The following is a 24,187-nucleotide window of genomic DNA, read 5'->3' on the forward strand; positions in this document are numbered from 1 at the left end:
AGTCTTCCCCTTCTCGCCCCTGCCCTGCCAAATGCTTTGGGCACTTGAAAGTGAAATGGACTGGATTTGTAAGAGTTGTGTTGTGACTGTGGAGGGAATTGGATAATTTGCCTGAACTGTGGGAGGTCCAGGTGTGACTCCTCCTCTGCCAGACTGGTGCAGGTTGTTATCCTTGTTTCTCCAAAAGCGAATGTGCTTACTACCAGGCTGCTCTTAGGTTCTGCTCTTCTTTGTTGTTACTTCAGTGGGAGACCATCTGCTGAAACAATTTCTGTGACAGTGACATGTCATCCCCGGATGATTGCCCAAAGCAAGAGTTAGAAAGCTTTTTGATTCATTTTGCTTTGTCCCAGATTTAGAAAGTGTATCAGCTTCATCAAGATGGACTGAAAATATTCATAGCCAGAAATTTGTGAACATCCTAATTTGGGATCCCTTGGGCAGAGGAAGGAAAGTAAATTTTGAGAAGCTGAAGTTTAAGTGAGCAGAAGGAGAGGAGGGAGCAAAAAACCTGTTCTGTTAATCTAGTCTTTCATTCCCCCAAACTGCTGAAAATATAAGTTCAGAAACAAGTTGGTCACATGGTTTTTGGATATCCTGAGTTATTTTTGCTGTTCTGGGGAAAATGAATACTCTGGAAAAATAACTGAATAATTACCCAACTCTATTCATTATTACTAAATGTGTTGGCTGCCTTCCCTATTGCTCTGCCCCTTTTTCATTATTCTTTTTCTCTTCTGACTTCCTTGCCTAATTCCAAGGAAGAATTTGTCTTTCCTGGAAGGATCCCTGGGAACCATAGAAAGGGATGAAAAATCTTTATTCCCTCAAGGACTTTGCATCAGTAGAACACACTTACTCTTGTCAGTACCAAGCTACCTACTCCTATCTTTAGAAACCACAGTCAACCTTGTATGTGTCACTGTCCTAATTCCATATACCACATACTAAAGAAGAAACTTGGCGATGTCAGCCAACATTAGCTGTATCCACACAGGCCTTTTATAGTGGATAACTTGACGTGTTGCTAAGACAAGATGTTGAATTGTCTTTTCTAAACATTTTTTTGACCTGAACTATTTGTAGGGTGTATGTTTGCTGCAGCCTTGGGGGGGGTACATGGTGGAAGAAGCAGGATAAATTCCTAAAATAGGCTTTTAGGCTTTCATTGATCTGGTGAGACAGTGTAGTTGAGTGAACTAGAAGCACTTTAATTCTACTTCTCTCAGAAGCCACTATAAACCACAGGAAGATTTCAGAAGCACATAGTCTGGCCATCTGCAAGACAGGACTAAGATTTCCAACACCTTCCTTTTGATAGCATCTCTGCAAGATGCTGAGGAGCCTCTTCTCCTAATAAAAATTAAGGTTATACAATGCTTTTAAGGACTATGTTTTAAGCAAGTATTATGCCTGCACATTAATAAAAAGTGGCTACATAGTAAACCAGCATCACAGTTATGAGTGGTGGAGTTAATTTTAATAGCAATGATCTATAAAATATTTAAGACAATTTAAAAAAAAAAAAACCACCCTAAAACTACATAGCTCGGAGCTCTGTTTCTTCTGTATTTGGTCACAAACATCTAACACAAAGTCAAAGGTCAATGTTACGTACATTCCTGATGCTCTTCTGGGCATTGCAGGGACAGGAAAGCAGAAAATAAGATCCAGAGTATATGGTTGGACAGACAGATCACAAAGTGTTTTAAAATCCATGTTGGAAATTTATTTGCTTAAATATAGGAACATTAACGCTGTTGTATAGGATTTGTGCACCCATGACTTGCTTGAGGATGTCAAAGTTAAAATCCCAATCGTTAAGCTAATGATATATAAACACAGTGTACCTGGCCAACCACTAGAAAAAATTAGACAATGTATAGGCTCAATAACTGTCTTATGTTAATAATATGAGGCCAAAATTGTGGCAATGTTATTTGGTAGTTAGATGAACAGAGAAGAGATGTATCACCCTGAACACAAAACACATTTTTACGTGCTTCCCTTTGTTGGTTACTAACCACAAATGAACTAGCAATACCTAATTTGACTTAAGTTATTTCTTTTTGGGGACATAGTAGAACATTCCAAATTAAGGAAAGACAGTATGACTGGAAGTCAGCGCTTATGGGATTATTTCTATTTTTTGACAATGGCAATATATGACCTTTTGCCATATCAGTTAAAAAAACCCCACCAACTGAACAAATTAATGGGAGAAAAAAAATAATATTTAATTTCTGGCTTGAAGACCCTGACCTGGAGTTTGTTTGGGCTGAGAGAAGGTACCAGGAAAGTACTGTTCCTTTTCCATTTCTTATATTTTTCTGTTAATACATATTACTGATTACTGTCATAGATGTGACATTACGCATGATGGACCTTTGATCAGTGCTTATATAGCAGTCTTCAAATTTTTATTCTCTGTGTTCCGTATTTGCATACTGAAGGAGTTAACATTTAGGTCTGCAAAATTCCCATTCACTTGCCGCCTGATAGCATAACTGCTTGAGAACTTCTGGTAAATTCATTTTTACCAATTTGTACTTGCACAGCCTCGCAAAAATTGAGAGCACTGGGCTATTAGGCCTCAACCAGTATGATTCTCAAAGTTGGCATTTCCCCTTCTCACTCATCTCACCCAACCTGAAGTGTGTGCTGTCTGAATCTAGCCAAAAAGTGCTTCCCATAGCTTAAAGGGAAACGAGACACAAGTCTAATGACATAGGGAGAAACAGGGTCTTGAAGAGGTTATCAGAGCTGCAGCAATGTATGTTGAGTTGGTGATGTAATGTTCTGGCTCTTACTTGTCATATGTGGCTCTTCAGTGTTGCCAAAGGGAACTAAGCCTATTCTCTGCTTTACCCCTGCTCATTTCTTTGGCTAGTAACTGTACATTGTTAAATGACAACCGTAAAACCAGGTCAGAGTGCCTAGGTGGTTAGAGACAGCAGCAGAGAGGAGTCACTTTCAAGTAAACTGTTGTAGTGTCTCACTTCATGTATCTTCTAAAGTGGGGCTGGAGAGACCAGCCACCAAGCAGTGCCCTGTACTGTGGATCCTGACTGCGCGGCCTGTCCTGGTAGGAGCATGTGTAAACTGAAGTGGTGCTTGGGACGCAGACATCTATGCAATCTCTGCATTGTAGGGGGCTTAATCTTGGACTAGCTCTAGTCTGGAGTGAGTGTCCATTATTTGTGGATTGTGTTAGGTGCATTCCTGGGGTGCATGTCCCAGTTTGGTTTCATTCTCCTTGAATGAATTTCATGCACTGTAGACATTCATTTCATTCTGATGAAATGAATGTTCATTAGCAACCGAGGCACATTAGATATATATCTGGACCATCTCTCTCTCTCTCTGTCTTCCACCAGAAGGAGCCAGGTTGAATGCCCTGAGACAGCCTTGCAATATCAACCAAAGTGCAGTTAAGTAGGGAAGATGGAAAGATTCACCTCAAAAGCCCACTCCTGATCCTGAAACACTGTAAAATGCTCTCTGTCTTGGGTTAGCTGGAAAGGACTGAACATGTTAAACTTCTCCTTCCAGTGCAGCAGCAGGGAAAAACTTGTAGCAGCTGTCATGCTAGTGCCACTCCTGAAACACGGACAGTAACAAAAATGTAAAAGACACAGAACGATGAGTACAGGAAAGCAAGACAGAATTCAGAAAGTAGCTGGAGGCATGATGGCTATCTTTCTGTCTGGTGTCTGAAACTTGGCCATGGGACAGGCACAACATGGGCACTGGGGAAGAAAACGCTTCATGCTGCCCCACCAGCATTGTGAGAAGGACTGCGGCTAACAGGAGTCCAATGCTGAAGGCTGGTTGCTCCTTAATCTTTCTAGTAAGACTGCTGATGAGATTGCTATTTATACCAACTAAAGTGCTGATTTTTAGTCATGTCAAAGTGTCCAAAGGTGGCTGTAGTCGATCGCTTAGCTTCATTTCCTACCAGTTATCAAACAGCCAACAGATGACCGTAGCTTTGATGTCCATTGTTAGCTTTTGTCACATGCAAGAAGGTGTCATATCCTCAAATCACTCTCCTCTTTCTATCCCTCAGGCTCTGTCATTTTCTTTCCGTGTTTATTGGTCAACGGAATGCAATTCTTGCTTACTTACCTTCTCTCAAGTACTTCCTTTGGAAAAAATGAAACAAAGAAGCCCCAGCATCGAAGTTCCCAATGGCACCTATTTGCAATCATAGCTTGGCTGAAAGCCCGACTTTACCAGTTTGTTTCAGGTGCAGATCTCCCCACCCCCCTGATTGTGCTGGAAGTGAACATGAAGAGGGAAAATATAATTTAGCTGGTAACATCTTCTGGAAGGATCAGCCCTGTGATGCACTGGGTTAGAGTGGGAGGGGTCTCTGATGTTAGTTTAGTGATTAAGTTACAGGAAGGAAGATCACAGGGTAGCTACGTGAATAGAGAAGGAAAATATCTGCAGGGAGGCCACCCACACCCCACCCAGGTCTTAGCTACATTCTTTCCAAATGCCATTCACAGAAGCCCCCTTCACTAAATATAGACAGTATAAAACCCCTCGTGAAACAATGTCGGAAGATGTGGTAAGGCATTCTTTTTTAAATGTTATTTTTATAATATTGTTTTGATTTTATTTTCAGCAAGCATCTAAACTGTTTTTTAATTTTTTTGCTTGGTATTTGTGAAAGGAAGTCTTGGTTTCCAACTATGTACCCGTTGCAGAAATAGCCCTTTTGCATTTATGAGACTGTAGTTAACAAAAACACCAGTTGCAACCAATAATTTTTCCTATTTTCTTCCTGGAGGCATATTACGGGTCATTCCCTCTCTTCTAGAAAGGGCAGAGGGAGAGCAGGGCAGGAAGGAAATGAAGCTACAACGCAGGCAGGCAGAGGCAGTTGAGCAGCAGGGTTTGGGTGTCCTGCTACCCCATGAAATCTACAGCTCTTAGTCCACTGTCCAGGCTTCTTTTCAGCTCAAGCCTGGGATCTGGGTGGGTCCAGCTGCAAGTAAATTAACTTGCTGGAAAAAAATGATAGGCAGAGATGCCCAGGAAAAAGATACAGGATTAGGCCAAAGGGAGAGAGTAAGGGAGACTAACATTGTCATTAAGGTATTAGTGCGGTATATGGGTATCCATTGAATAATGACATATTTTATGAAACAGAGTGATAATAGAAGAAGAAACAGATCTTAGAATCAAGCACCTTCTAGAGATGTAGGTTCAAGTCCTGGCTTAGAACTGGGCAGATGCAGAATCAACCTTTTCTCACTCTCATGGGTAGTCAGACCACTCACTTGTATTTAACTCTCAGTTTGAAGAATGCAGGGTTTTTTTTAGACCATATGGCATGTTAGCTGAGAGGAAGCATTTAGCCCTGCAGCTGGGAGGGTTCACATAAGAACCGGATTGACTAGGAAAGAGAAGTGTTCAAAAGCCTCCGATTGTGACAGGACCATCTAGTAATACGTGAAATGAGGGTTCTTCATGCTATATCAGATCTTCCAGTGAAGAAGATGAAACAGCTACAAAACCAAAGCTTGATGGGGCGGGGGGTGTTATTGCGTAGGAGGGAAGAGCAGTATCTGTAGCAAGGGGATGATGCAAAGTACGTAGGGTAAGTGTTGGACTGGGCTACTTGGGTGAACTGAATCTTTGCAATTCCTTAGGCTTTGTTGTGTGCACCTTCGGACTGTTCAGCTGGAAGGAGCCATGAAAGCAAGGTATGAGTCAAGGGTGGAACTAATGCCCATTTCCATATACAAATGGAGAAGCATTATTTTTTTTACCTTAGCAGTGGGAGGAATGGAATACAAGCATGGAGGTAAAAATGTATCTGACTCATGACAAGGAATTCATACATCAGTTTGATAGATTCTGTCATGTTTCCTTTGTGAGTATTCAGCACAAATAATGTATGACTTTGCCCACAGTCTTTTCCATGTCCAAAAAGTGCTCCTGCATGATGCATACTGTAACAGTACAAGGACTTTAAAATTGAAGTAAGGCTGTAATGATACTTTTTGGTCATAAAGGTATAACTATTACTAGAATAATTGTCTCGCAAAATGAAAGTCAAGGGTTTTTATTGCTGTAAAGGTTCTAATACTTAAGCATGTATGTATTTTTCTTTCTTTTAAACCATGCAAGTTCCTAAATGTGCATGCATCTAAACCACTTTAGTGTGGTTACATAAATCATGATTGTCAGTGACAGTAATTATTGGTTTTGGAGGGTGATGACTTCAAAATAAACCCTTATTTTTCCAAACATCAGAACTTGAAATATGTGCATCTCTCCATGCCAATAGCAAGTATGTTAGCACCCTGATTCATTTCCCCCCCTACAGTCTTTGCCTTTTTGTGTTTCACGTGTTAAGAGTCAGTGGAAATAGGCAAGTCAGAATTTTCCGCTCACCATGTGTTACTAGAATTTGTGTCTGAATTTCTAATAGAGCAGAAATATGTACCTATGTAATAACAGATCCTAGCTGCATTTTTTAATCCAGGTACAAGTCTCCTTATTGGTGGTGTTCTGGGTCATCCCTTTTTAGAAGTTCCTACCTCTGTACCAAAGGAAAACGAATGCTTGCCACAAATCATTAAAATGACAAAGTATACAGCCTTCTAGAATATCATTAGGAGTTACTGGTCTTGTGGTTTGAACTCAGAGATGTATTGCAGTTCAGAGGCTATAATGGCACCTGTACACAGAACGGGTAGGTTACCATTGCCTGTTTCTCCTGCAGCAAATGCGTGGTTCTTCATTACTTTTGTGTAGGTCCATTTCCCAGCTGAGACCTGCTGGCTTCAGTTGAATTGTGTAGACTCCCATTTAGGTTTTTTAAGTTACTTGTTGTCAGGGTTGCAGTACCTGGAGATTATAGTGTCTTTTAGGAGGTGGGGGTGTCGTCTTTTCTTGCAGGTGATAAGCAGTACAGAAATTATGTGTTCAGGCAACAGCTGGAACATGTGATGTGGCAGTCAACTGGATGAGGCTGCTGAGGAGGGAATGTAACTAAACAAAACTGATAGATTTAACTGAATAAGGAAATGTTTAAGTTCCAGATGTTTAAACTCTAACCCCTCTGACGAAAAGGCTTATCCTTCCATATTTGGAGCCGACGGGTAAGCAGCACGCTGCGCCTGCCTGGCTGCTTGTGTGCCGCTGCCACACACCCAAGGTACAGCCCTCCGCTACCGTACGTAGTGTGGTAGGAGCAGTGATTACGCTACTGTTTCTGAAGCGGTACTAACCATTTTCTCTTACGAATAAGTGGGTGCCTAGTGGACGTCAGAGCTATGTCTTTTGTGCTTTACATTGAAAAGTGTCAATACTAAGTATCACCGAGCTGAAACTGAGATTATCTGTATATCTGTAATGAATCCAGAAATCTTGGGCCTAGTTCATCATTAAAATGTGTCTCTGCAAGCTGGTTAAGGTCTCTGTAGCAGCAAACAGACAGGCAGAAATCTCTCCTCTGTCCAGGGAGGAATTCCCCCAGCACGGAAAATCCCTACATGTGGTAAAAGACTGCTTCTGCCAAAGTTGAGAGATCTATGCAAAAAGTGTTGGCATGGGAAACATCCCAGGGGTGGTTACGGTAGGCAATGTTCTCTCACGTAGCATGAGCTAGGTAGTGGCATAATAGGGCTTTGTTCCTGCAGTACCACTAAGCCAGAACTGGAGGCAGATCTGCTTATAGATGCTTCTACCACACCTGGTGTTCTTGCTGTAAGCATGAGCCTCCTTCTTGATGCCTCCTGTGAAGACCTCTCCTCCTCCCACCAGCCTCCGCCTCCCCACCTGGCCATGGCCTTCTGTCTCAGAGGAAGGGAGGCCGCCTGTTGGTCTGGTGCTACATGCTAGTTCTTTTTACTGTTTTCTTGGATCTGCAGCTAACTCCTGTAACCTTTCCAAGTGCAACTTGTCTTTTGCTTATCTGGTGGACGGGCAAGTGTTGTCGGTACTTCTTTGTGTGATTGTCCAAGGATCTCACCCACCTCTATTCTTCAAAATGGCCTGAGGTGTGTTGCTCCTTTGTAGCACCACCATTCCCTTTACTGCCTGTGCAGCTGTTGTTCCTTTGCCAAGCAGAGCACGTTACCCTGTGGGGGAATGGTTGTGGTTTCCAACCTGCCGTTCCTTTGGATTTTGCCTGGCTTCTCAGAGGCCATAATAGAATGGCCTAAAAAATCCAGGTGGGGATTTCCTCCTGTTCCCTCTATGTGGCCCCACCATCAGCAAGATCACTGGGACTTTACATAAGCTTAGAAGCTGCATAGGGTTTAGCTCTAATTTCAGCCTGCATTAGGCCTGTAGGGATTTTCTTTCTTATTTTGAAGTCATTCTGGTGATATAATGCTGTACTCACTATATATATATATATATACATGTGCAATATCTGTATTTGGTTTGCTCTCTTTCTTTGCCAATAATGGGCAGTGCTGCCACATACAATTTTTCCGCTCTTTGGGCTTTTGAAAGATCTGATTAGAAAATACATCATGCGCATCAGCAAATGTAGTGCAGAGGCTTAAGTTCATGTTAACTGTGAGGAAAAAACGCTAAGGTCTTCTCATCTCTGTACTTTCACTTCCACAATATTTAATGGCTCACACTTCATCACACCTCAGAACTCTTTCTTTCTCTTCTCCGAGAAAACCAAGTGCCAAAAGAAGATGATATACAGACTGTTATCTCAGCAGGTAAATTTACCTGCCCCTCAATTTGAGTGGATATATCATTTGCATAGTTTCTTGTTAAAATCACAGTAATTAATAGGGAAATTACTTGAAGGGAACAAGGTTTTAGTTGTTTCTTGGCTGCATGCATAGAAAACTAGCTATTAAAACTGAAAGATATTGAAAAGGTCCCAACAAGGTAGAAATCACCATCTTTCATAATAACAGTAGCAGCAGTAAATTATGAGATTTAATGGACCCAAGATTTCTGGACCTCAAACAAAACCCCAAAGCCACCTGTGCTCCAGAATATGTTTTCTTACTACAAAACTTGTACTTCACATAATTTTGGAAATTTCCCCCACATTATCATTTTATAAATGATGTAAAATTTTCTTATACTAAAAGCCTACTAGATCTTGGGAGAATAACTGGTCAGTGTGTGTACACAGACAGCTATTTTCTACTATTACAGATTCACATTTTATTTCGGTATGAATGCAGTAGGGCAGAAAGGCACAAAGCTGACAGTATTAGCTACCCTAATTCTATGACAATAAAAGGTTTTATACTGAGATAATGCAGTTTAAGGGCTCAAGGACTCACTCTTCACCAGAAAGAGTCAGTCCTTAAAGACAGAAAGCATGACTTGAGGAAAGGGTAGATACTCAAAGTTGTCTTGTGTGACTCTATGATGTGCCTTTGTGAACAAAGCAGTGATATTGGACATGTCGTATTAACAGGACGTTGTCCCCAAAACTGTGCAGCTGTCCACAAGATAGGTGCCACATTAAGTAATTTCTTCATTTTACTTAACAAATAGAATGCTGCAGTGATCCTCACCTGTCATGAACTAACCTTCTTGATTTGCATGTAAGAGAGGCATGTGAACTGGAGCCCAGCTTTGTGTCAGGCTAAGGAATTCAGCGTGCCATAAACCCCCAGAATTGTGATCCACGTGGGACTGGGCTCCAACCAGTCAAATATCCTATCAATCAGGAGGAACCCTGCATAGTATGTCATTAACTTTTACAATTCAGACTAGTGTGGGACTCTGCTATACTCAATCCATCAGTCAAGTCTTTCTGCACAGTTCCTCCACAGGGAATACATCAACCTTTATAATGCTGGTCATTGACAAGCTGAGTTGTGATCAATCAATCAGTCTTCTGTCATGCTACATAACAGCTGCAGGGTAACACAAGCTAGACTACCCCATAGAAAACAAAAAAGTGAAAGAACAAAACAAAAAATCCACCTATTCCTTACATATCACCCCCAAAGACATCATCTTCCACTTTTCTGTCAATTATTTTGCTGCTTTTTTTTTTTCTTTCCCAAACTCAATTCTGATGAGTGTTTTTAATTATGGTGTTTTTTTATTAAGTTTTCTGTGTATATGTATGTGATTACCTAATCGTTTGGCAGAAAGAACTGTCTCTGATCAGGCCCAGGCCTAGAATAACAGAAGTATGGTAGGTCAGGATGGAAGAAGGTAGATTGGCAGAGCAAGTGTGTTTACATCATCCCTGGCTCTAGCTCAGTTTATCAGTAGATTTGGCCCAATTTACTGTTTCTTTATAGCTAATGATGAAGTAGATCATATAAAACAAGGATGATTTCCAGGATAATAACTGTTTGGAAAAGCTAGTAGTGAATCAAACTGAATTAAAGAGAGAGAGTGGTAGTATATATGGTTTGTCCCATGTGTGGGCAGTGAGCAAAGGACATGGTAGTACTTGAGCATTCATATAGCGACTGATTTCTGCACACCCCTGCACCCCAGTTTTGGTAGAAATTAGTAGATTTTATGTTTTTTATGTATGTTAAACCTGTGTATGTGTGTATATATATAAAAAAAAGTTTTTGCTGTAATGTCTTGCTTCTCTGTTGTTTGTATCAATGAATTTCAGAGGTTGTTTTTTTTTGGCAACACTTTTATGTCTGGGAAAATACTGTAATTATACTGTGAAGCAATCTCAGTTTTACCAATTCTTAAGTATTTTGTAAAATTCGGGGGGGGGGGGGGGGGGGCGGGGGAAGGTCTTTTGACTCCCCCATGCCTTCCTAGCAATGCGATAATCTGTGCAGTTATAACTTCTCTTTTCTATTGATGAGGCCACCAGTTTGCCAGTATTCTGAGCAGGTATATATTTTGCATTAGCTTTAGAAAAATTAATAACATAAAATTCAATGTAATTGAAGCGGTTCCTCTGCGGTTCAACAAGTATTGGGAATGGGGGATGGCATGAGGAATGGGCTCAGTTGTGCAATGGTAACATTCAAGTTACAGGACCTGCATTGAAGGGAACAGCTGGAGTAGCATAGCTTCTTGGTTCAAATGTGGTACTTTCTAGGGCATGGGCCAAAAACTGTTAGTAGCTGTGTTTTTATAACTTTTGGGAGCAGTGCTGCTTTAGCGGCACACAGTGGAGTCAATATGCTTTTAGCCGACTGCATCTAGGAAAATTCAATGCCTGAAGATAGAGCGACAGACTTGAAGGGGTTCAGAAAGACCAAACCTTGCTGCTTACCCTTCGTCCCATAGTAATGCAAGTTAGGCAGTTATTTGGAAGAGGAGTTGGTCTGGGGCACTGGTCCCTTATTGTCCAGATCAGCTCTAGAGCAAGCTGGGACACATTCCTGGCCTGAATTTATAGTTTTCCTTTCTGTTGCTGTCTCAGCCATTCTGTGCCCAGTGACCTTGGCCAAACAGCTCCCTTTCTTCTGCTACCATTTCTCCTTGGAGATAGCGATACTCCTCTCTGCTATGCTCAACTCTGAGATCTACTAGTGAAAGGTAGTAGACAAGAACTGGGCGGATTTCATTGCAGATCTTAGAGAGACATTTTTTGGTAGTAAGTTTTATGGCAGTTGCAGCCTTTGTGCAAGACTATGATTGTTTCTATAGCAGGAAGTTCCCTGTTCTACTTCCTTGTAGGAAACACTGAGATTTTCGTGTTTTGGGAAGAGATGACAGAGTAGGAAATGGCTTGTGAGTGCAGCCCTACAAATACTTAAAACACTGGTTAGGAAATTTGCTAATTTATAAGCCTGCATCTTGGCAGGGAGGAAAGCTCTGAAATCTCTGTGCCAGGGAAGCAAGTCGTGTTAATGAGAAAAGGCAGGCATATTTGTGTGGGGCCTGGGGCATTGTAAGGCAAGGATGCAATGGATTTCCAGATCTCGGCATGATAGGGAAAGGGAATCACTGCTCACATAGGCCACGGGGAGGCAACTAAACTAGAGGAGAAGGATTAAAACTTACCTTATCCACCAAAAGCTTTCTTTATAAAACACAGGCTCCTGTGTCAGTGTGGGAAGAAGTCCACACCAAAAAAAAGTTGTACTGGATTCACTAGCTCTCTTTCCCTCCTCTGTATCCTGCCAAAAAAGCTATTTTGCTTTAATTTTGTTTTTGTGTTGTTTTTCATGATGCTAAAGCATTGCTTGAACACAGATGTAAAACATCATTACAGTACTGTAAGGCGTGGACCACACAGACATGCAGTTCCTTTCGAAATACAAACCAGAGGAAACAATCTGCCTTTAAAATTAAACTTCCTCATTAATTTCATTAAAAACGTGTGCAGCTTCTAAGCTGCAGGCCGAGGATGACTTAAAACATAGCATTATCCCTTAAAAACTGGTAGGCAGTGAATGTACTCTATAGGGAAGAAAAAAAAAAAAAAAAAGACAATCTGAAAGAAAGGTTGCGAAAGGGAAGCGGATCTCCTGCCGTGGTTGCCATTTTTCTACTCCTGTCTGCTTTGCCGTGCTCTGCAGACACACAATAATAACCCCAGTGGGCCCAGGGATCAAATGACGTGTTGCTGAAGGATTAGGAGCAATTCTATCCCCCTGGCATGGGCTTAGGAATTTTCATTAAAATGACCTTGGGTGTGGTAAGAAAGGAATTCGGGCTGCATGGATGGAGAGCTAAACATCCTACCTGGGGAACAACAAAAGGGCCTCGGCAAGACTCGCCTCCCTGGGCCCCAAGCAGAGCTGTCATGCTTTTTCCCCCTCAGTGCAGTTGTGCATGGATTAGCTTGGAGATACGTGGAGGGTCAGAATTAAAAGGTATCTTTCCAGGGATAGAGGGGGGAAGCGGGAGGATGGAGGGGAGGAACAGGCTAGAGGGCTTTTTTCCTGGAATTGCTTAAAACCAAATACTTAGAAACAAATATGTGTCTGGTTGACAGTGGACTTGCATTTAATTAAGAAGGGAGCATTGTGCTTAAGTGCAGCAGCAGTAGAAAATGGAAAATTATTGCTAGATTGCGCAACCCTGTCTTGTTCATCTACACAAGCAGCCCTTCCGCAGTTTGGTGTGCAGTGGGCAGCATCTTGTGCATTACAGTGGCACTTTTCTATTTCTGCTGGCTAAACCCAATTGGTTTTGAGGAAGCAATTAACTCATAACTGTAATGCAGTTACCTATGAAGTACGCCGTAACATCTTCAATTCATAAGAATGTTCCAGAAGGAATGTGATTATCAGAATAAAAAAGAAAGCCTGATGTTAGCAACACAGCAAAAGCATTAAAGCAAGCAGAATGTAAATATCCATGCTTAAGTTTATAGGGTGTGTAGTTGAATGGTTCTATGCTTGAATACACAGTCTTGACAAATTTCACCACCTCCTGGTAAAATGTCCCTCCTTGCCTTGCAATCAAGGTAAATTAAAAGAAATGGGAGCAGATGTTATTCTTCTAGGGCAGATTTGTTGCTTTTGTCCTCAAATTCCACTTCTGTGTCACAGTCTCATTTGAGCATCCTGCAGGCTTTGCATCTCAAGCTGTTAAACCCTCTCGGCAGACTCTTTAATGCACGAGATGGTGACCCAAAAGGCTTTTCTCAAAATACTGATTGAAATGATGAAAGAAGGAAAGTGGTGAAACTCACTGACCAAGCAATGGGCTGTTGAGTTAGTCTCTGCTCGATCAGTCTAGCCATGTAGAGAGCACAAAAAATATAGCAGATGATCTTGGTGACAACAGTTGTCCTGGACCACTTGGATGTAACAAAAGGTGTTAAGAAGCAAACACTGAGACAGGTGTATTATCTGTAGTTAACTTTTGTTGTCTAGTTTGAGAGGTTTGTTTTGAGCTGGAACTGGAATTGGCTTTAGAGATGCAAACTCGTTCTGGAAGATGTCAAGGAGCTCTTGATGTCCAAAGATACGATGGTCAACACTCAACAGTTAGGTGAACCTGAGCTATGTTCATAGGTGTACCTGTGCCCAGCTGTGTCTTCTACTGACCCTCATTGGACTTCCCAATCTGAGCCCAGACTGGACCTGTAATCTCACCTTTTTGCATGGTCACTGGGCTGTAGGTGGATCTTCTCATTGTCACCACCCTGGCCCTGCTCCATTCCTGGCTTGTCTAGCCCTGTTCCTAGAGAGTTAATGCAGGGAAGGAGCAGGATGCTGGGCAGTTAGCTTCAGTGAGGTTCCTGGGCCCCTAGGCAGAGGGTCCCATGTGAGGCTGGTCGGAGCAATTGTTGGTACCCTTATGATGGAAGGGTCTCCGACTTGAGCAGGAGTGGGGCAGGGTGTGTCTCAACTGGGTCAGCACTGGCTTTTTGTGAGATACCGCGCAGCTTCTCTGTTGGGAGTACAGATATCTCCTCTTTGCTAAGACAGGGAAGTCATTAAGTTGGCTCATGTTGTCCTGTCAGTGGACTTGAGAAAACTAGGGGGGAGCTGTGAGCCACAGTTACTTGCAGTTTGCTGAGACAGGAGGAAACTCCGTTACTTTGGGCCGTGAGTTCAACCTTGTTGAACCTAAGGGACAGTTAAGAGCCCATTAGTCCTCCTTCCTTTGGTCTTCCTCTAAAGAAGATCAGTTTGGGCTTGGCCTCACCAAATGCTATCTTCTGGGAGAAGACACAGCCCAGGGACGGACTTCCCTGGACCAGAGGAAAGGCTGAGCCTTTTGCAGCAGGTGCTGTGTGGTCGACCACCCAGAGTTTGTAAACCAGAAGCTGATTGAGTGCAAAGCCCTGTCATGTCCCCAGAGGGTGCCCTGGGTGGGATTGCCATGATAGCAACAAAAGACTATCTGTTCCAGGCCTCTCCTTCCTGAGCCTGCAGAAACACAATCTGTTACTTCAGACTGAAAGAGTTTATTTCAGCCTGATTACATTACAAGAAGATCCTGGAGTGAGTTCATGTGCGAGCAGCAGAAACCTGTCATGTTTGAGAAACTGTTTTGTCAGCATGACTGGCCCGTTCCCCTCAGCTCAGTACCTGGAGGCAGAAGGCACCGTGGTTAAGGGGGGAGGCCTGGATATATTAATCAAACCTGTAATCTCCGCCAAAGACATGTGTAGGCACTGCTGCTGAAGATGTTATTCTAGACACCGTATGCTGATCTCTTGACTCTATCTTATGTGGGTCTGGAAGGGAGAGAGGAATGTAAATGTGACCAAGCGCACTAAGTGGCTTTCATGGAAAACAGGCTAAGAGTGATTTTCCTCTTGCAGAAGACCAATGTAAACTGCATGGCTTTTCTCTAAATCTCTGGAGGCTGCTCTTCAAGAGATTGATGGGGCTCAGGTTTGTAAAGCTGAGGTTAGTAGGACTTCTTTTGCATTTTCTATATCCTGTACCCACAGATAATTTGGTACAAGTTAAGGAGGGAAGTTTTCTTGTTGCGTGACAGAGCTCTGCCTCCCTGTCCTTCCATTCTGGGAAGACTTCTTGGTGTGCTGGGAAAAATTTTTAATACATTTTTTTAAGAGAAACTTCAGCCCGCCTACCATGGGGATAATGGAACTGGAAACCTGAATCTTTCCTTCCAGAAACAGATCTAAGTTGTCTGAAAGCAAAAGGGAGCAACTTTCTTTGTGCTGAGGCTGCCTGTCCTCTCTGTTCCGAGAGGCTGAAAGACAATCAGAAACTCTGAAATATCTGTCATTCCTACTGAGTGAGGAAAAGCAGAGTGTGATACTTCATAATGCCAATCTGTCAACAGTCATCCCTTAAAGTTTTTGCTTGAGGTATGCAAGTTGGTATACTTATTTTCATTTGCAGGAAGGGTGATTTGAAGCAGAGAGAGGTTAATCTCTTACATTAGCCAAGTCATATTAGCACCGGCCAAAATGTTCAATAGAGTTTGTTTGCTCACTGTCACTATGCATAGCTAAAAGCATTGGTATGCACTACTTCTGCCTGCCTATTATGGGTTATCTTGGGTGGCCTGTCCAACCCATTGATAAGGCCCAGCGGTGACACTGCTGTGACAATGGAATGGGCAGGGAAGGGGTCGCTAGCTGAGCTGTGAGTCTTAAACCTCTAGTAAGTAGTGTAGTGTGCCCAGCCTAAGTTCTCCTGAGCTGGCAAATGTGTTCACCGTGGCCAGGGAGTACAGCAGAGGGGGCTAACTAAGCAGTTTGGCAACGCATAATTTTCTAGTCATAGGGAGAATCAGTTCCTCTAGTACCATTTCATTGGCCCCAGAGGGACGGGTTTCCCTTGCTTCTGGTCCAAGCCAGGTGACAGTTTTGGTGGCTATTTTTTGTTTGTTTTCTCAGATCGCCATATTTAGATGCATTACTGTTACATCAAACATAACTGTTATATTCTTGCAAATTTCTCTCAGGAGAAATGGAAGAAGATGTCCAGTAAATATTTACTGCATGGAAAATGTATGAATGCCAGTGAGTGGGGAGTATTTAGCACTAGTGGAGGGGTGTTTGCAAAAGGTACAGCACTATTTGATTGGATTTTAGTAGTTTTGTCAATATGGGAATGTCCTGAATCTGAAAAAGTTGTCTGCTAAATGCTAAGGGGAGGCTCTGGCTATTGAGACCCATGGATTGTTCTTCCCCTCTGATCCAGCCTGTGCAGAGACAACACTAGAAATCTTGCTTGTTCAGGATTTAGAAACTGAACTGGACAGAGCACTGAAAGGGTCTTGAACAGAACAGCCAAGATCTTGCAAGATGATATGGGAGGGGTTACCATAGACCTGGGCATCTGTTCTATCTTTAATTCTGAGTTTTACAAATACAGAGACTTTCAACTTGCACTAATGCATGGAAATGAGGGCTATATTTGAAATCCTTACTTTTTTTTTTTTTTTACCCTTTTGTCCATGTTTGTGATACTTCACTGTATAGTCAGTGCAGTCTCTGACTGGCATTTCTTCCCCTCAAACATGTGCAATGTGGCTAGCAGGTTTAAAAACAAACAGAAGAACTTTATTAAAGCAGCTTGAATTGGTGGGTGTGTGTGTATGTGTGAAGAGAGAAAAAAAAGTCTTGAATTGGACCTTCAGTTGGTGCAGAGGTCTGTTGTCCCTGGAATACCTTTGCAGCGTGTGCTAAATGGTCACTCAAAGTCAGCATGAAAAAATGATTTCCGAAGCTGTTGGACAAATAAGGAGACTCATTCTGAGCAAGGACTAAATTGGTTTGGAACATATGCTTGCGCTGAGCAGCCAAAGTACATTATCAGGTTTAGCAAAACAAAGCCTGATACCGAACTTGCCAGGAAAATTTGTTTTGTCATTTTGAAATCTGCTCGGTTTTTAAGCAGACCTTCCCAGAACAGAAAACAAAGTGTTTCATGCCCTGCTTCATCTGCCGTTCCTGGATTTTTCCTCTGAAGATTTGTAAGGAAGGGGAAGAATATATAATCCCTTTGTTAAGATACTTAAATTAAAAGCTTGTTCGTGTTGAACTGCCCTTTCAGCCGGGATTAAGATTTGTTACCCAAGTCTATATACCCTGTAAAACAACGACTAATCCAGACATTAATCACAGGAAATATTCTGGACCTTTTAAAAATAAACCATGACATTCTATGAAGAATACATAATTGAGAATATCCTGGACAGGTTGAAAATTAGCCGGGTGGATTGGTTACATAATGATCAGCTGGGTAAGCCAAGGGGAAAGAAAAGAGCACATGGGTCGAACAATGCAGCAGCTTTCTGCTATTGTCTGCCTTTTCCTGTCCTCGAGTTCAGCTCGGTACAAACATTGTCATTCCAAACCGAATTATATTAACAGGAGGTGTCTGCCCCCGCCCCCCCCCCCCCCCCCCCCCCATCAGCCTCGCTTCCCTGCTCTGTTTTTTCCAACCACAGTTTGTATTTCCCCCCCCCTACTCTTCCTCGCCGCCGTTTCCAGCCAGCATTTCCCAGCCCCGATCCGTTGCCCAGAGCAACTTGTGCAGCAGTTGGGTCGTGACTGATCCCTTTCTTCAGGCAGTATCTGTCAATGTCCCCCCTCCCTGCCAAAGGCCAGTTACTCATGTCAAGGTCAAACTGTGGACAGTCATTTTGTGTCTGCCCAAGTTAATCCAAATCAAACATACCATGTATAAGTAGCTTATCTCCCAAAATAAATAGATGATAATTAGCATAAGCCACCGCACCCACTCTTTTTCCATTCCTCCTTGAAAAATCCCTCCACCTGAGTAAATCAGGATGCTTTGTCTGACCTGTTCTTCTTATGTTGGAAAGCAAGCAAGCAAGCGCTGGCTTTGAGTGGGTCTGCATTTACTACCTGGCTTTCCCAGACCAAGCCAGTCTTGGCGATGCAGAGAGAAAGAGATGCATGCAAACGCATTTGTAAAGGAGATGAGATTATGCCAGGAACCCCTCAAAAACTCTCCTTTGCAGCAGATCTACCCCCAGCTCTGGGTCTGCCATGACCAGTTGCGCTGATGTTGCACTGGTAGTCTCAGTGGGCAGCGCTCCTTAGGCACAAAGGTCTCATCACTGTTTTTTCAAAGACACCAAGCTAAAGCAGACCTAGCTGTCTGAGGTACTTGGAGTTACAGTCTGATATGAGTCAGAGGTGTATTAAAACTCCGTATTTTGTCTGTGGAGCTTTTGCTGGGGACCTGCCCCACACTGGCTTGCTGCTGAGCCTTTGTGCTGTGGCACATATAGTGTCCCTCCCTGGTGCCGTAGAAAATATAGGTAGCAATCCTGAAGGGAGAGAGACGTTAGGGTGAACACTGTCCCTGTCAGGAGGGTAAGTGAAGATGTGATGCAGAAGGAAAAGTGTGAACAGCCAAAGGTAAAGGGAATGACGGATCTAAACTGCTCTTCCTGCCCAAAGTGCTGACTGGTGTAACTAAAAAAAAAAAATAAATTACTTTTTTTTTAAAAAAATTAAATTTAAAATTGTGAAAAATCCCAACTTTACTCTTAGAGAAGGAATCTGCCTGATGCTGGTTGCTGAAGCTCAGCTGGCAACAGAGTAGGCAGGTGGGATTCTGCTGTGCTGGCAGACAACAAAAAATATTCAAATTGCCTAACTTTCTTGTTTTTAAATACCCTATAAGAAGAAAGATATAAAATAATCCCAGTGTTTGTGTTCATTGTTGTAGAAATAATATATATGTAACACTAATTATTTAATAAACAACTAATAACGTGACAAATTCTGTTCACTACACAGGGTTTCCTCTTATTTAGGCTTGTGTAGTGCCTTTGACTCTCTTGGGACTTGTTCTGAAAGAGAGAGTGTTTGTGAGAAGGGAGCTGACCAGCCACACCTTGGCTGTGCTTATCATCTAAAGGTGTAATTTCTATTCTGGTAATTTGCTTTTTACTCTCTGTCTGACAATGCCTACAAAACAAAACATGAATATGCAAGTTAAAAAAAAATACTCTAGGCTAAACATGATCTGTGGGTTTCATGCAAGAGTTAAAGGATGCAATATTTTGTGGTGGAGTCAGGCAGGAAATTAAAAGGTTGGATGCAGGGCACACGAGCTGTGCCGTGGACCCCAGGTCCAGGGGTTTCCAGAGGGAGAAGCAAGGCACAAGGTAGCCATGACCCGTTTCAGCCAAGCCCCCTGTTTGGGCAAGGTCCTTGGTGTGTGCCAGCAAGCACGCCTGCCCCACAGTATAGAAGTGTTTCTGTTTCAGTGGTGCTCTTGTGCGTAATATCAATAATTTCAGTTTAATGAAACTATTTGCAAGTAGAGGAAGACGGGCATGTTTTGAATGTGCTTGTAGCCAACAGCAAAAATGTCCCAAAATGCAGTTTTGAAAGCAGTGTTTGTACAATCTGGGAAGCTGTATTAGCTCTAGCAGCCCAGGAGCACAGCAGAGGTGACATGAAACCTCTTGGGGGGTTTGGTTTTGCTTTGCGTAATTTCCATCAACGTCTGCACATCCTTCCTCAGCTTCTGAGGCTCAACCCAGGTGTGCTCAAATGCTCCTGAAACTTGGCAAAGGCTTCTGCAAAGCTGGCGAAAACTCTTGGGCTGGGGGAAGGGAGGGAAGGAGGCGAAGGGGAAGTTTCACCTGGTTTCAAGTTTCAGGACAAAACCTTTGCATGAGTAACAGTTTCCAGCTTCAAGAGCCCTGTGACAACATCGCAGCCAGGAATCCAAAATATCGGGGTTGTGTGCAAGGCAGGAGCTGTCGGGCAGAAGAATGGGATTTTAAGGCGGAATTGGAGCATAGGATAATGTACTTGCCACCACACAGGATGCGCCTACTGGAAGCCTGTGGGAAGCACCGTTTTGTTAATCACCCCGATCTGACCACCTTTTTCTCTCATGGTAGAGGAGGGCAGGAAGGTTTTTGAGGCAGTGGAGTTGTTTCCACCACGTTTTGGAGAGAAGGCAGTCATCTGGCAAGTCGCTCGCAGCCGGGCTCAGGGCTGCACAGCTGGCTGCAGCTGGCTACCAGGAGCCTGAGAACTGGCTGCTTCCCCAAGGTGGTTTGGGAGACGCTGGTGCCATGCTGCTCGCAGGCTGTCTGCCAGACCCGGCTCTGGTGGCACAGGCTTAACCTTGTAAAGGAATTACATTGATCGTTGGGTGTAGCTAAAATGTGCCCTCAGTTGAAAAGTCATACATTAATTAAGTTGATGGCCTGTTTAGCTTGTAACCTCAGCAGCAGAGTCTCAACTTCTCTGTGGTCAAATAGATTTACCTAACGTAATGAAAGGCCATACCCTTTCCATTTCCTTCTTTCAAAGCCTTTGCACCACAAACTCTTCTGGTAAGGCCACTTATCAGTGACAGCGCATTTTTCATTACTAGCGGAGTTTGTGTTAAAGTGAAATTTTGAAACACTTTTTCAAATGTCACACTGAGCATGCTGCATATCCACTGCTCAGTAACCAATTCATCAGTTATCTTTGAAGAATATGGGGGGGGGGGGTGGGGTGTATTCTTTTTTTTTTTTATTATTTTTTTCCCCCCTTGAATTGCATTTATTTGAGACAACACTTGTTATTCCAGGCAGGCTTATAGAAAAAAGGAGAACTTTTTTGTTTGTTTGTTTGGTTTTGTCCCAAACCGAAACATTAGTCTTTTAATTAGGTAATTTAAAAAAAAAATTATAAATTGTAAATCTTGAGTAATTAGTTTTGTTCTGCAGTGCTTCCTGAATTAAAAAAATAAGGCTATGTATATTCACACACGTACATATATACAAATAAAACAAGTCTATTTTTATGTGTGTTAATACCATGAGACACTCTTAAGACAGTGAGATCTTTATTTAATGTATTCAATGTATGTTAGTAACCAAAGTATGAATTTAGCTCGTGCATATGGGTTCAAAACAAAATGATCCTGCACAACTCTAATTAGGTTACAATATTGTTTCAAGTTAATAAGAGAATTTTTATTTTGCCTTTGATTTCATACTAATGTGTACTGATGTCATTCCATTTACTCTCATTAAATTTTACAGCAGCTTTATTAAGTAAAGAATCTCTGTTTATTTTTTTTTTTTTGTTTGTGTGTTTGGTATATTTTGCTCGTTTGTATCTTTTTTTTTTTCTTCTTCTTTTTTTTTTTTTTTTTTTTGATTGCAGCAGTGGTTCAAGGATCTTCCCAGTGGCTGAGATGGCTAAATTTCATGTGCTTAAAGGAGGAAATGTCAACAGAAAGATGTAGAAATAGGAATTTGTAGATGATAGGATAAGAAATCTCAGGAAAGGCTTAAAACAAGAAAAATTGTGGAAAGCATTTATTAAGATGGAAGAGTTTCACTTGACACTGTTATCTTCTATAACATGTTCTATTATATATTCCATTTATTATATACTGCAAGGCATCCTTGAGATACTTGAATTAGCATCTCAAGTAAATTGAATGACAATGACAAAGACCTTGCTGAATTAATGGAATCTCTAACACATCTGTAATTTCAGGGCTAAAATATCCAAAGATTTTTATTTTAGCTATTATGACTGCTACTTTTCACTTGCTTGGAATTGATTTAGTAGAATAACATGAGTGTCCATCTATTGAGGTTATTAGTGTTTCAAAAAGGTTTACACAGAATAATTGCCAGAATAGTTCAGACCTCAGGTCTTTGTCGCTTAGTATGCTGTTGTCAGCAGTTGCCAATAGTGGTGTCTAGGAAGGACTATGACCAAGACAAAGATCTAGTGATACATCCTGGGATCGGTTTGATACCTTTTTGTGTTTAGTGATCCTGAATGAATTTTAGATTATTTTGTAAAATGGCCGTATTGCCCTAATTCTAATTCTTCTTGACAACTTTTCTAAGGCTAGACAGATCTGCTGTGAGTCTTAACACAAGCTGAGTTCTTCTCAGCTAAGTCCTTGGGCTTTAAGTTCTCTGGAGTCCAGAGGAATCTTTCCTAATTTTTAGTCTTTCAGACATTTGTAGTTTGAATAAGTTTTTGTTTTTGAAGCGGATCAATGCATTAAACTGACGCCAGATCTGGTGTTCAGTGGAAGGATTTAAAGCAGATGATGGAGCAGACAGAGAGCCACAGGATATACCAGACAGCCCCAGGACATACCAACAGGAATTTCTCACTGTCTGCGCAACTGGTAGACTGCTGCATGAAAACTGCATAGATTGCTGCTACCTCATAGGGGGGGAAAGCAAACTGTGATGAGATAAGGCTGTTACCTGCTGATGTCATCTGGCCATTCACACTTCATGAAGAGTCAAAGTGGGCCTGAAGCCTTTGCATTAATAAGATGCAGCAAAACCTTCAGCTTTCAGTAAAACAGGGAAGCCACAGCAGCAGTGCTCTAGCCAAACAGATTGTGTGTTTTGTTTTGGTTGGTTGCTGATTTTTTGGGTTTTTTTTTTTTCCTCCAGGAGAATATCCACACTGGAGTGAAACTGAGATTTATTTAAATTTTTTTGTTTGTTTGTTCTGAAGGAAGAACAAGACTTTCCTGAGCAGTTAGTCAGTCCTCCAGTCAGGGCAGTATCTGCCCAGGGAGAATCTGGCTTTGCAGTAATTCCTTTCTTAATAGAGAACAGGGAGATGACACACCATCTTCACCATCTCAGGAGCATGCGCTAAATACTGTGCTGAGTGTTTCCTAGATTGCCTGTCTCCCCTGCTGAAACGTTCTATGCTGTGGAAATAACTATGCACTAGGCATCTCTTTTATTCCAGCCCGATTAACGTTCTTTGTCGAAATAATTTCCGGAAGGTTTGGGCAAATTTCTAATAGGAAAGACCATGTCACTGCAAGCTCCTCCACTACCTCTTTCTGCAATAAGCCTGGCATGGCAACTCTGTGCTGCTGTGTTCGGTTTTGTCTCCTTGTAGCCATTTTGGTTCTCAGATTTGTTTTACGTTGTTAATAGGCTAGTGTTTCTAATGCTTAACACGTACAGTTACTGCTCTGTTAAAACATAAAGCATGCCATAGAGGCTGAAACCAGAGACTGGAGGCTAAGAGTGAAACCAGCTGAGAGCAGCAGGGAAGGGGAAGCAAGCGGCAGGGCAGGCTCTGGTGCTCTCTGGTGCTGGGATGCAGTCACCTGACTTGTCATCATTTGCTGGGGGCTAAACAGAAGCAAAAGCAATCTCTTGTTTTGTAACTTGCTAGAAGTATCTTAAAAATCTTCCTAAGTGGAGACAAAGAAAAAGGATGGAAAATAATCCAGGATGTATTTATAGTTGCTTTCTGACCACCCCTGCTCTGTTGTGTGTTGAAGAGTCCTGGAGCAGATTATCCTAATGTTCCAGTTTGTCTGTTGTAGAGTGGGACTTCCAGCGGGAAGACTACTTTCAACCGGATGCCAGGCAACTGGTTTATGTGTACTACCTGAATTTACACATCAGCACAAGTAGTGGTACAACAAAGCCAAAAGATGCCGAGAGGTTCAATGAACTCTCAGTTCATGTTCTTAAGGACTTTGAGCTCCTAAATGATATGTTGTTAAGCAGGAAATGAAGACAGAGCACCCAGGTAGAAAAGGCAGCTGTAGAAATACAAGCAAGGAAATGTATTTTCTTCCAGAAGGGAAAACACTGGTTCACACGATTATGCCACGACTTATGCCAGGGACATAAACTGAATAATTTAATTCTATTTTTCCTTTTTAAAAACACACAGAAAATGTTCTGAGGGTACAACCAAGGGTGCCCTCTGTTTTGCTTGTGGTGTTTACAATTAGCTGCAAAATCTGTACATTTCTGTGTCTTGTTTAATCAGTTGTGATTAAACCATTTACGTGACCTACTTAGCAGGGAAAACACATGCCATATTAAGTGCCTGTGTGTGGTGTCTGTGTGA

The 24,187-nt window shown here is 42.1% G+C and overlaps 1 long non-coding RNA gene across 5 annotated transcripts in view; it reads left to right on the top strand.

Annotated features, from left to right (window-relative positions):
- Positions 1 to 24,187, top strand: part of LOC114010328 (uncharacterized) — a 256,726-nt gene that overhangs the window by 88,994 nt on the left and 143,545 nt on the right. The window lies entirely within an intron of this gene.

Source organism: Falco peregrinus, chromosome 2 (assembly GCF_023634155.1).
Source record: "Falco peregrinus isolate bFalPer1 chromosome 2, bFalPer1.pri, whole genome shotgun sequence".
Lineage (NCBI taxonomy): Eukaryota > Metazoa > Chordata > Aves > Falconiformes > Falconidae > Falco > Falco peregrinus.